The sequence below is a fragment of the Hyperoodon ampullatus genome, assembly GCF_949752795.1.
Source record: "Hyperoodon ampullatus genome assembly, chromosome: 4".
Classification (NCBI taxonomy): Eukaryota; Metazoa; Chordata; class Mammalia; order Artiodactyla; family Ziphiidae; genus Hyperoodon; species Hyperoodon ampullatus.
The window spans coordinates 54,105,247-54,119,192 of record NC_136917.1 but is presented as its reverse complement, the minus strand read 5'-3'; the positions used below and the strand labels follow the sequence as shown (position 1 = coordinate 54,119,192).

The following is a 13,946-nucleotide window of genomic DNA, read 5'->3' as shown; positions in this document are numbered from 1 at the left end:
AGCCTCACCAAAACCCCACATATCTGGAAATCCAGACTTAGCCCTCCTCTTTCCTAGCTCTTCTGTTCCCAAAGCTGAGTGAAGACAGAACATGACTCTTTTTTAAATCTTAAAATGAATTACTTTGATTAAGTAAGTACTTGACCATGTTTCCTTTTATGCCCCCAAACTTGTCTATTAATCAAGCTAACATGTTTATTTATTAAACACTTATTTTGTTGCCGCTCACTGTGCTAGACACAAGGAACACTACAGTCATGTTTCTCCCTTCATGAGAAAGAGACAATAAACAAGAAACAGATACACTGAGTCGGTGCTATGAAGATGACAAACATGGTGAGCTGGATGAAGTGGGTGGGAATGGATGGATCAGGGAAGGCCTCTCTAAGTGGTTGACATTTGAACTGAGGCCTGAAGCATGAGAATGAGTCAGACTTTTAAAGTACAGGAGGAAGAGTGCTCCAGGTAGTGGGAGCAGCTAAAGTAAAGACAAGAGCTCAAGTGGGAACAAATTTGGCATATGGGAAGATGGCCAAAGCTTAGTGAGCAAGAGTGAGAAGAGCAGGATATGTGGCTGCAGAGGAAGGGCAGAGCTTGTGGGCCTTGGGAAGTAGAGCGGATTTTATTCTGAGAGCAATGATCAAACCGTGAAGTTTTTTTTTTTTTTTTTTTTTTTTTTTGCGCGGTACGCGGGCCTCTCACTGTTGTGGCCTCTCCCGTTGCGGAGCACAGGCTCCGGACGCGCAGGCTCAGCGGCCATGGCTCACGGGCCCAGCCGCTCCGCGGCTTGTGGGATCTTCCCGGACCGGGGCACGAACCTGTGTCCCCTGCATCGGCAGGCGGACTCTCAACCACTGCGCGACCAGGGAAGCCCCCGTGAAGGGTTTTAAGCAAGGCAGTAATGTGATCCGGTTCATGTTTTGAAACTAGTGAATTTTGGAGAATATCCTTCCTCAGCAAACATTTTTATCTGTCTTTACGTAAGATTCAACCAGGCAACGCAGGTTTTCTCATGCCTTACACCCACTGAAAGAATATAAGTAGGGAACTGTATGTGTTCTTCCCACTTTAATCCTTACCACACCAGTTCCCTGAACACTCAGGAACACAAAGTAAAACATTGTTTTATAAAGGAAAGACCTACTTGCCTCTCTGGAGCTGATTCATCCATTGTTTCATTACTAATTAGCTGGTCTTCTTGCTCTTTACACTGAGGAAACTGCAGTGTTCCTTTGATTTATCTATCATCCTCCCCTGTGATCCCAAAGCACATGGCACAGACCTTATCACTTTGTATTGACATTATAAGTCATCCTTTGCCTTGATCTTCTGTTTGTGAGCTCTTTGGGGGCTGTGAACTATGTTACTCACCTTTGTATTTCCAGCATTATCACAGAGGAAGCTCCAGAGTAGGTGCTCAAAAAATGATGGGCAGTTGAATGAGCAATAATGGATTGTCCCAAATCATGACACATCGGAGTGTCAAAGGGAATGCAATTAATGATTATTATGCTGGGGCAACAGTGTAAAGTTGGACTGGACACCCTTTGAACTGGGATGTATGGCCACCTTGATAATCATTGTAATGAATATGAGAAGAATTGTGAACTCTCATTCTAGAGGTCTTTTATAAGGCACTGTTATTTCTTTTGCCCAAGCTGGTTTAGACCAATGGTTCTCAAAGCATGAGAGACATAATCATGCAGGAGATGGCAAGGGAATCAAGATTAAATAATATAGATTCACACTTTGATAGCAATTCGCTTTTCAATTTTACTTTAGCATTTCTACATAACAAATAGTAATAGAATGCATGAATACTTTACCATTTCTAATTATTACAAAGAGAAACTCTCCGTTAGGTTTTAGATTATCTTTAACCCCCTCAAGCCCCTGCTTATCTTCCTTTTTTTTTAAATGGAAAGGAACAAACCTCAAGATCAGAGCCTTTGAACAAGAAATGATATTTGGGGGCTTCCCTGGTGGCACAGTGGTTGGGAGTCCGCCTGCCAATGCAGCGGACACGGGTTCGTGCCCCAGTCTGGGAGGATCCCACGTGCCGCGGAGCGGCTGGGCCCGTGAGCCATGGCCGCTGGGCCTGCGCGTCCGGAGCTTGTGCTCCATGACGGGAGAGGCCGCAGCCGTGAGAGGCCCGCGTACCGCAAAAAAAAAAAAAAAAAAAAAAAAAGAAATGATATTTGGCTGGAGTTTAATGTTATGTTAGTTATATTTACTTCTACGCTTTCCTTTCTTCATGGCAAATTATGATCATTTACCAGTTAGAATTGGGATATAAAATTTTGTTTTCAATTAATCTTTTGAAGTAAAAAGTATAAGATTTAAAATATATATGCTGAAAGTCATACATAGATTTTGACAAAACCCATGAAAATAATGTACAAATGACTGACATTTAAGAAGCTGGATCAGACCAGTGATTCCCAACCTTGTTTCTGAGCCTACCTTGAAGATTCACACTTATTAGAAAATATTCAAATGAAATTAATTTAAAGTAATTTAGAAAAATAAATGTGTATATATTACTTTATTTTTATAATCTTTTTCTCATTATAAAAATTATGCATGCTTATTGTTGGAATATGATCCTGGAAAATACTTAAGTTAAAGATGCAAATTAAAAACAGAATATCACAATTTAGGAACAAATGCATGTAACATGTGAGGGTTTTTTTTTAACTTTTATAAATATGATGATTTTGACTCTCAAAATGTTAATACATATGTAAATCTAAATTTACATAAAAGGGTTATGGTTTTATTTATTAAAAACAATTAACAATAGAATGACTTTAAATATCAAACCTTTCCTTGTGTACTTAAAAGTTTAATTTGCTCAAAATTCATATACATTTAATATTGAGGACCATATTTACCAAGTAACTTAAGACATATCTTTACTAAATACAATTTCATACAATTTCAGTCAGTTATAGTGAGATGAGTGAAGTTTCCTTTTGGAAATCGTGTGTTTAAATCCCTGCTTTTCTTACTTGCCAGAGATGTACAATTTCCAGCTCTTTGCAAACTTACCTTCCTACTATGGAGGAATAAAAACATAGCAGACTGAATTGTGTTCTAATTTTCAGTGAGAGGAGATGGCTTTGAATCTATTGCTATACCAAACCAACAGGTATAGGGAGATAATTATCTACTTATAAGAATGCTATAGGTGTCAGAAATGTCTGTTTACATTTTTTTTCCAAAGCAGAACATCAGCACGGAGTAACATTATTACCTTAATCACAAGCAGGAAAGATGGTTACAACAACAACAACAAGCAGAACAATAACCACTCCACACCAATATGATAACCTGCTGTTCCACTGATAGTTTCCTTTCCCCCCACCCTAAGGAGTTCTCTATTCAGATAGACAATGACTATACCACCACTTGATTTTGATGTTATGAGGTGAGAATGTGGGACTATACGATCTTGTTATAGCACTTTGTCAGGAAACAATGCAACCAAGAAGGTAACCCTTGATCTTGAAACAAACTCCTGTCCATTGCCACCAGCTCCACTCAACATTAGTATAAATACTAATCATTTAAAGACTATAGTCTCCACAAAGACTGGGAATCCATGAAGTTATCCTCTGTGCTGGAAACAGTTGTTGGTTCCTAGAAGATTCTTTAATATTGTTGAATGAATGTGCCATCATCATAATAGCTACTGTTCCTAAATAGCCAAGATGTATTAGGTGCTGTGATTTACTATAATAATTCCAGTTCTCACAAAGACTCTAAATTGTAGTTGTTGTTATCTGTATTGTCCCATTGAAGAAACAAGTTCAGAAGTGTTAAGTCCACACAGTGATGGGAGTAGAATTCAAAGCTAGATTTGTCTGATGCCAGTGCTTCAAGTGTTTCTCCTACAGAATGCAAAAGAGTTACATGACCTCAAAAAGGGCTTCATATATGAAAAAGGAAAACTACAATGGTGCAGATTCAGATTCTTTTGTATGGTCTGATGATAGTGACATTATTTTAAAAAAAGACAAAAAAAGAAAAGAAAAAAAAGGAATCCATGTGCATTCCTGGGACTGTGAAATAGATTTTTTTAAAATGAGTTGACTCTAAAGGGTTGGGAGGAACCTTTGGGCACTGACAGACATTAACAGTTTAGGCTCCATTTAGAAAACAACTGTATATGTATACGTATATGTATATGGGTCCATTGTCTTAATCTTCTTTTGCTACTGTCTAATCTCTCCTCACCAGTCTGGCAGACTGGGCAGGGCTGGTGGGGGGTACTAAGGGCTCAGAGGGACACCTTGATTGGATACCTTCTTCCCATCATTTGCTTCTTTCTCTTTGGAAGCTGGGCTGCCTTTTGAGGCAAATGGGTAGCCATAGCCAAAGAGAGCCCAGAATATCTGCAGAAGGGAACAGAGGGTGGCACCAAAACAGCCCTGCGAGAGATGAGGACATCAAAAAGATTTGTTCACCAGAGTTTGCAGTTTCCTGCAGCTTTATAAATAATTCACTTGGGTAATGTTTTATCAAAAACTGCACAATCGCTTCAAAAGCCTGAGAATCTAATGGGCTTTAAAAAAAATCTTAATAAAAGAATATCAAGGCTTTGACCTGACACCGTTCTCCACCTCAGTATGTTTTTTTCCCTTTCGCGGAAAAAAATCTGTAACACAAAAATGAATTTATTGTAATTGCCCACCTAGTGTGTAAAATTTCAGCTTCAGTATCACGCTTAACAGGCAGTGTGCACAAAGCGTAATCCCAGCTGAGCACTCAAGATTTCTAGTTGTTGTTTCTATTTAAAAGCCAGCAGTTGGATGCTGTGCTAATCTCTGGGAAGAAATGATTGAATCAATTCTTTATTTAATCTCTTTGCTGATTTATATTCCCTGTCCTACAACAATGATATTTTAGTCCATCTCCTCCTTATTAAGTGTGAATTTCCCCCATAGAATTTTAATCCACTGATTTGTGTTTCTTGACATACATACTTTGCGTGTACTCATCATAAAATCTGTTTCTCTGGTCACAAGGTGAGCCATGCAAGAAAATGTGGATGATTCATGAAACTCGTCATCACTCCCAAGGAGAGATTTTAAGCATTTGCCAAAGAGGGTGGATCCTCAGAGAAGGATAAGATTGATTTAGTGGCAAAAGTGTGGGCTCTGGTCAGGCGGCCTGGTTTGAATTGAAGCTACACCACATATGAGCTGCATGACATTGAATACCTTCTTTAAATCTTCTGTGTCCCAGCTTCCCTGCTTATTAACTGTAGATAATTGTTCCTGCATAAGAAGGTTACTGTGAGGGTTAAGTAAGTTAATAAATGGAAGGCGTTTAGGGCAGGGCTGGTCCACAGGAAGCACTTTAAAATGCTAGCTGCTCTCAATTATCCTGTCTTGTCTTAACACATGTGCTCTGTGAGGCTCTTCTACCTGACATGCAGAAGGCATGCAACAAATATTAATTGAACAAATGAATGGGTGCTTCCTAGAGTTTCCATCCTGAAGCTATGGCTGTATCTGTTTCTGTGTATTTCATCCTGCTTTCCATCACTGTACATTGTTTTTAATGGGTCATTGCTGTCCTTCTCATGTACCCTCGATTCTCCATGCAACATTACCACAGACAATGAGCCTGGCCAGTGGAGGAGGCAAAATAAAGAGGCAGTTTGTCAAATTAGATTCCATTCTTTCCCTCAAGTGACAAATCTGTAGTGATCCATTTAAGCTAACATGACTTTGAGTGTTTACTTTTCTACTTGTTGACAGGTATTTCTCTGAACTGTTAAAAGATAAACTGAGGCATATTTTAAGAGTTTATCTGAGCAAAAATCGATGTGAATCAGGCAGTATCCCATCTAGCAGATAGAAAGGAGTTCTGAGGAGCTATACAAAATGAAAGACTTTTATTGCCAGAAGGAAGCGGGAAAAAAGAAGTTACACTAGACAAAAAAGTGGGTTGGTTATTGCAAGGTCACTTTTCTTCAGGGGATGGCAGGGGTCTGTCAAGCAGATTACTTAACTAGTGCTGATCCAGCAATTTCTGATTGACGGGTTTAAGATTCCATTTCTGGGAGAGCTAAAACTGTAATTAAGTCTTAGTTTGGTAACATGGGACTTAGCTTAAGCATTTCCATTTGGGGCCTGTTGTCTTTTTTTTTTAACAATTCCCCCTTTAGATCAGACTCTCAGCCTAACGGAGAGACTCTATCAGAAATTTAAGGCATTTGCTCTACTCACAGCTACCACTCTGGAGTTCTTGCAGTTTTTGCCAAATCTCTGTGTGGTATTCACAGATCATGACTTTTAGGTTCACATTCCTTACATTGGTCATTCTCTTTGTTCCTTTTCCAATGTTCTCTTCTTGAGGAGACTGATTATGTGCTTGGTGGCTAGTGGTTATGAACATGCATTTAAGTCTTTTCAGAAAATACAGCACAGCAGGGAGACTACTATGATTATTATAACCAGGATAATTCCCAATGTCTGGAGTGCACTTTGGAGCCATGGTCCCCAAGGTCCAAACCAGTCAGAATCAAAATAAGTCAAAAAAAGACCCTGTTGAAGGAGTAACTTTCTCAAGCCAACTGGCTTGTTCAGTGAGCTCATGTAATGAAGTCTCAACTTCCCTGGAAGTGTTAATCCAAGTGCAGCAAGTGAAATTGGCCACAGCATAAACACCTCTATTCTCAGTTGAAAAATCATCAAGGGCTATCCTATTATCAAGAACTTTGGTCAGAGAGTCTAGGGGTTTTTGCTGGGCAGCTATTGCTTTTGCAGAAGATATTTGCCAGAGTTAAGGAACAGTGTCTTCCTGTGCATTAACAGAGAAAAAAACGTAAGTAGCAAAAAAGAAAAGGAATGAAGGTTTCATTTTGGAGATGAAGATTTTTGCTCTGTGACCTTGGGAAAGCTGTTTATTTTGAGATGTTAACTGCTTTTGGGGAGGAACCTCCCTAATCAATGTTAATTTTAGATCTTTAGCTGTTGTGTAGTTCTAAGAGTCTGTTGGAGCCCTTTTTAATTGGGAGATATGGACCCAAGATTCAAGTATCTGAAATTTGGCTGCCATCTGAATAGTGAGAAGGACCTTGTATGGTCCCTTCCAAGGAAGTTCAAAGTAATTTTGTTCATAGTGATTTCAAATCAAAAGGGTGGGAGAAAATTGGAAACTTTGGTTTGGAGAATTAGCTAGGTATTTGAGGAAACAAGAAGAATTTAGGATTCAGTCCACTTTACAGGTATATAGTAAAACCTTTAGGCGTATAATAAAACCTCAAAGATATTTAACAGGATTAGAATCAAATATCTATGAAGATGCAAACATAATTTTTTCTCTGTAATCACCCCCATTTTTACCAAAGATAATCACGGTAAAACTAATCAGTTTGCATTAAATTTGGCCTGATTATTTACATAAGTGCAGCAAGAATAATGATGGACTATATAGGCTCTTTTTAAGTCTGTTTTGTTGGTGCTTTTCATTATGAATCTAAGATTGAACTCTTAAAAGCCTCTCAAAGCTAGGAAGTCAAGCCAAGGACTTGGCATCAGACTTGCCACCAGACTTCAACTGCAATACCTGTAGATTTGGATGAATTCCTCTCTTCCCAAGGTCCCCTAAATATATTGAGGTTCCTGAGCCTGCCAGGAAGTGACCTTCCTTACTCACCTCTTAAGGCTGCTAATAACCCTGTAAGCAAGGTACCAGGCCTATTTTTTCAAGGGGCTTTTTTGACTCCCTAAAGCCAACCTTAGTTCTTTAAAGCTGTCTGGTCATATCTGATTCTACACATATTCTCAAATATGGCATTCTACCTAAAGCCTTGGCAATATAACCAATGTTTCTAGTTGTGTCTCATTACAAGGAGAACAGATTCTTATTGAACTTATGCAGATATCTAACTATATTGCCATGAAAAAAAATACTCAAGAGTTTCTGAATTCTGGTGGATCAGGTAGTGAAAAAAGTAACTGTTTCATCTTTGTTTACAAAGGTATACTTTATCAAATTACTGTAAGTCATAGATAGCTTAAGAAAAAAGGTTTCCTTAAATCTGGAAATATAAACCATTAAAGAACTATCAGTGTTTCAAATGAAAAGTTATAAAACTTATAATCATCCTCATCAGTTCATTCAATTACATGTGATTAATTATTTCAAAGTAGATTTAATTACATATATTGATTAGAATTCTTAACCTGTAGAATCCTAAATTCCTAGTGAAAACTGAGAGGTAAGCAATTGTGGATTGTTTGTTACAATCAAATTCTCTGGATTGACAAATTTACAAATGCATTTCATAATTTCTAGAAGTACATTCTTCTTCATAGTAAATTTTCCAGTGTTTCAAAAGCCATGTTTACTAATATACCTAAATATCTTTAGTTCCTCTGTAAAAGGAAGACAAAGTGGATAAACCTATGTTCAGTAGTTAATATTTCAGGATTTTATCTTATTTGAAAATGATCTAGATATTTAATGAATATCAATTATTTAATTTAGCTAAATATAACTTTAAGGTTTCAAGTTACCCAAAAGACTTTGGAAACTACTTAAAGTAGACATACTGTAAAGCATAATTATTGTTGAAAAGTTTATTTACAAGCTTTTACTTGCATCTATTTAATTCATTTGTTCTTTTTTTATATAAATTTATTTATTTATTTATTTGTTTGTTTTTTATTTTTGGCTGCATTGGGTCCTCGCTGCTGCACACGGGCTTTCTCTAGTTGCAGCGGGGGGATGGGGGGGCTACTCTCCCTTGAAGCACATGGGCTTCTCATTGTTGTGGCTTCTCTTATTGCAGAGCATGAGCTCTAGAGCACAGGCTCAATAGTTGTGGTGCACAGGCCCAGCTGTTCCGTGGCATGTGGGATCCTCCTGGGCCAGGGATCAAACCCGTGTTCCCACATTGGCAGGTGGATTCTTAACCACTGCACCACCAGGGAAGCCCCAATTCATTTTTTCTTAACAATTGTGTTTAGATTAGTCTTGAAAATCTCATAAGACATTAAACAGCTAATTATCATCTTAAGTTATCTTTCTTGCTGATAAATTCTGTAATAGAGATAACATAAGCTTACTTAACTTTTAGTAAACTTAGGTAGAATAAAAGTATTATATTTAATGTTGATAACTCTAAAGACATGCCTGCTTTAATTAAATCAACAAACCTATACTGGCTTTTATTTACTGAAGATTATCCTAGATCACATGAGCTTGGAAAAAATTTGGGTTAATTTCTATATTTCTGTGAGTAGACTTGATTTATATAATGCTTGTTTGTCTTTAAGCCAATTAAATAAAACTCCTTGCAAACTAGTTTTGGTAATACCATCTGAAGATAGGAAAACATCACACATCTATAACATACATACATAGATATACATAAACATAGAGATAGACACAAAAAGAGATCTTATAGCTTTCATTTTAAGATTTTAGCCATGAGATGAGTATGATAATGCAAAGCTCACTAGTTTGTAAAAGAACAGTTGGATTCAAATTGTGTTTCTGACACATGGAATAAGTTGAGTTTACTTGCTCAGCTTTTTACTAATATTTGTGAAAGAAACTTTTAAGATGTTTCATAGGCCTAGTTTGCAAAATAGCCTTTCCTTTTCTTTTCCCTTGATAAAAATTACCTTGGTTCCTAGAGAAGACCAGGTAGAATACTTAACATCTCAAAAGGCACAGAGAAAGAATGCAGGTTTCACCAAGAAGGACTTTGTTCCATAAGTCAAGATGCTTTACAGTATCTGCAAGCCTTGTGAGATGAATAGGGGAGGTGTGAGGACTCACAAAAGGGTAGGTGGGCTTTGGACCATTTCTAGAGCCACATTTCTGGTCTTGTAAAAATTTGATTTGTAAACAAATTCAGTTGTTTTAAATTTTTCAAAGAATAGGTTTGCAATCTGAATGATATGGAGGCTGACCCACCCATCCCACTACATTATCCTCAATTTGCTTTTTTATATCAGGAAGAGGATCTTTAAGATGGAAATCAAGAAATTCCTATGTTCTAGATTTAGACCTCTGTGTCTTTGGAATGGCTTGTGACCACTGTAATTCACCATTGTCTTTGGTAAGCTTGACCTGCTTGTTCAGCTTTCAAACAAAATTCTATTCATCTAAGGCCTCACTCTGGGCACAGTCCAGCTTAAGTCAGACCTACCCTGTTTCTAATTCGGACCCAGTCCGTCACTGGAAACAGTCTGATTTCTACGTCAGATCCAGCCCAACTCCTGCCAGTTTGGGGACCCAGGTAGGAAAAGAAATGCTCAAAGTCTGAACGCCTCCAACACATAAGCTGTGGATAGAGCATCCGAGGGACCTTACCTAGAGGCAGCGAGAAAGCTGTGACTCCAGGGGCTCTGCAGGTACCTTTGCTGTTGTTGCTTATTGCTCCTGAGGACTGTTGAGGGTCTCCTTGGGTTCCCTCTTTTGTCCCCAGACCTGTGAAAAGATAAACTGAGGCATATTAAAAATTTTTAAGTTTGAGCAAAAATCAGTCCAATCGGAAACATCCAGTCTAGCCAATAGGAAGGAGCTCTGAGGGGCAGTGCAAAATGACTTTAGAGACAGAAAGGAGCAGGAAAGTTACACTAGACCAAAAAGCAGGTTGTTTATGGCAAGGTGACTTTCCTTTAGGGGATGGCAGGGGTCTAACAGGTAGATGACCTAACTAGTACTCATCGGCTGTCTCCTGATTGGGTGGTTTGAGATTCCATTTCTGGCAGAGCCAAAAACTCAATTAAGTCTCCATTTGATGTGGGGCTTAGCCTAAGCAATGCCATTATTGGGCCGGTTGTCTTATTTTTTAACAATACAAAAGCACCATTTGCAAAATAAACTCATCTGGGGGCTTCTAAAGGGAATTTCATTCAATAAAAGAGACCTTAGTTATTTAAAACCATGTGGGCATTTTCAGGAGAAAGGTTAAAAGGTTTTCCGGAAGATAGAATTTCTGAATTTTTCCTTCTTTTTCTCCTTCTTTTCTCTTTCTCCTTATCCTTCTCATCATCCTCTTTTTTAAATTTAATTTAATTTAATTTTTTTTTGCGGTACGCAGGCCTCTCACTGTTGTGGCCTCTCCCGTTGCGGAGCACAGGCTCCGGACGCGCAGGCTCAGCGGCCATGGCTCACGGGCCCAGCCGCTCCGCGGCATGTGGGATCTTCCCGGACCGGGGCACGAACCCGTGTCCCCTGCATCGGCAGGCGGACTCTCAACCACTGCGCCACCAGGGAAGCCCTCATCATCCTCTTTTTACTCCTTTTTCTTCTCTTCCCTTCCTCCTTCTCCTCCCCCTTTTCTCCTTCTTCAATCCAGCTCAGAGTGTGTGGCATTTATGGTAAGAAGTCTTCAGGGAGCAAGAATGTGTAGGAGACAGGTAGCTTGGGAAGGTTAAAGGTTACTATAACAGTGCAGCAATTGACAGTTGGAAAAGTGTGTAGAGGTTGCTAAGACAAGGTAACCCAGAGTTATTGTGGATGAGGAGGCAGAAGGAATGGGATGTATAATATTTTTTTTTATTCTGAATGTGAGGTCGTGACCTCATCAGTATTTCTCCACAGTCCAGGATAATGATTGTGCTTATGAAATAGTAAATGAGAAGGGTGGGCAGAAACATTTGCTCTACATGTTGTCAGGACTTGACCTTGTCTGAATTCGGCCTTTGGACTTCAGCCGAGAAGAAAGGGTTGGGTGAGGCACTGGCAAGGGACAGCAAGGAAAATGCTATCTTCCAGTTTCCTCTTTCAGACGACCTTCCTTTCTTTTAACTAACCTACCTCAACCCTTGTGTGCTCACTTCTCTGCTTGGATTTCTGTACTTTTGAAGGTATCAATTCTACCTTTAAAATCTCATCAATCAGGTTTGCTTTTTCTTTCCGACTCTGTTTTACAAGGAACTTTTAGCAAAGTCCAACAAAACCACAGTGTTTCTGAAAGCCAGCTCTGTTTAAATTGTACCCAGGTAATTATAATTTCTTTAAGTGTGGCCATTCCTCTGGTAATATGTATTCACACTAAAAAAAGATATTTTCAAATTCTTTAGCAGCATATTAAAATGCAAATCGGTCTTCCTATTAAAGATTTCTGGAAGTTCTCTGACAACACATTTAAATGCAAATTGCCAAAGTGTAGATGCTAAAATTAAAATTGGGAAACATAATACACCTCCATGGAGGGGCTGATACTCTTAACAGCAGAAAGGAAAGCGGAGCTCCGGGCCCCCTGCATTGTAATCACACAGTTGGTCAGTGACAGGTTTGGGCAACTGCAGAGAATAACAGTCCCACCCCCCAGTCCCTCCTCCTCCATCTGCATGTAATTCTGCAAAATGGACCTGAGTAGAGTGGACTCAGTGCAATCTGATAACCAGTTCAGATTCTCTGTCTTCCTTCCTCTCATGTCATGTTGCCTGGACAGACAGGGGAAGACAAAGCTTCTGACCTATTGGTATTATTTACTTAGTGACTCTGCCTTGCCCTATTTACAGACCCTACGAGATTTCTCCCCTGTCTCCTGCTCTCTCTAGAACTGGATGGTTATAGAAGGCATATTCCCATGGCAACGATACAAGCCAATGCTTTCCCAGTTCTGCTTTTGTGACACCGCAGGGTCCTCCTAATTATCCCAAAGGGTATCATGGTATTCTCAAACAAAATTAGTTTTCATTCACTCTAAATTTAAAAATAAATGTGTCATTTTTTGCTCTGGGGCCATTAGGTGGTGAAGGATGTACGTTGCAAGTCAGGTGGGTGGTGGGAGTGAAATTAAATAATGATCTGCTCAAAAGACTTGAAAATGTAATGTTGGAGATCATTTCAGGACTGTGTGGTTGAACAATGTAGCATGGACTCCTAATTCCTAAAATGTGGCTCCCAGATTAAAATAACCTGGGTTGTGAGCAAAGCCTTTCTTGCAAGGCTGAGCATGCTATCCTCTGACATTGTTTTGCTAGGTGATGTGTCTTTAGGATCTTTCTAAAGTGGCCTTGGGAGAATTTCCTGATGAACTAGCTCTCTTTGGTAGTGTTCATTGCATCCTTTGTTTGAAAGTAATTTTTAATTATACGAAAAAATACGTGAATACATTTTTTTCTTAAAAGCTCTTTTGTTTTAAACCCAGTACCAGCCTCTTCTCCGAGAGTCAACTTTGTTATGAATCTGGTGTGTACTCTTCAAAATAGTTCTAATATATATCTATAGATGATGTACAGAACTGTTGTGTGTGTCTCTTTGAAAAAGGAAATGACATTGTTCTACAATATTATTTCTGTCTCTCAGTATTTCTTAGGGAATTATCAATTTTGATGTATGTATCTTTAATTCATTTATTTGCTTTTAGAATTATATGATTATATCACAGATTATTTAGCCAATCTCTTAATGGTAGACATTTAGATTACTTATAATTTTCCACTATTATAAATAATGCTGCAGGGAATATTTTTGCATGTGGTTTATTTAGGATAGGTACTTAGAAATGGAATTACTATGATCCTCATTTTTCAAGGCATTTGCCCCTTTCTCTTAGCCCTCTGTATCTGGCAGAGACCTGGAAATGTTCCTTTTTGATTAATAGGTTCTGGTTTCCTGGAAGGAGGGGTCTTGTTTCCTATTTATATTCTGTTCCATAATCTGTGTAATTAAAAAATAGCAATGTTGCAAGAAATTACATAATGATGACAGTCGTATCCTGTGTTTAATCCACAGTGCAAATGACAGGGTGTGAAGCAGAGCTCTGAGTGATGGAGTTAATATCATTTATTCAGTGTTGCTATATATCCATAGATTCTATATCCTTCCCTGAGGCTGAAAAACTCACTCTATGTTTTTCCCCTGAGGGTTTTATTTCTCTTTGGAAAGTTTGCTGTAGGGCAGAAATAATAATTTGCAATTGTATAGTTCTCTGTGTTATTTGGTGGGCTTCATAGTCT

At 38.6% G+C, this 13,946-nt stretch overlaps 1 protein-coding gene across 1 annotated transcript in view; it reads left to right on the top strand.

Annotated features, from left to right (window-relative positions):
- The window catches only part of KCTD16 (potassium channel tetramerization domain containing 16), a gene marked incomplete at both ends in the record, with an annotated part of 288,776 nt that overhangs the window by 60,725 nt on the left and 214,105 nt on the right, over positions 1-13,946 (top strand). The window lies entirely within an intron of this gene.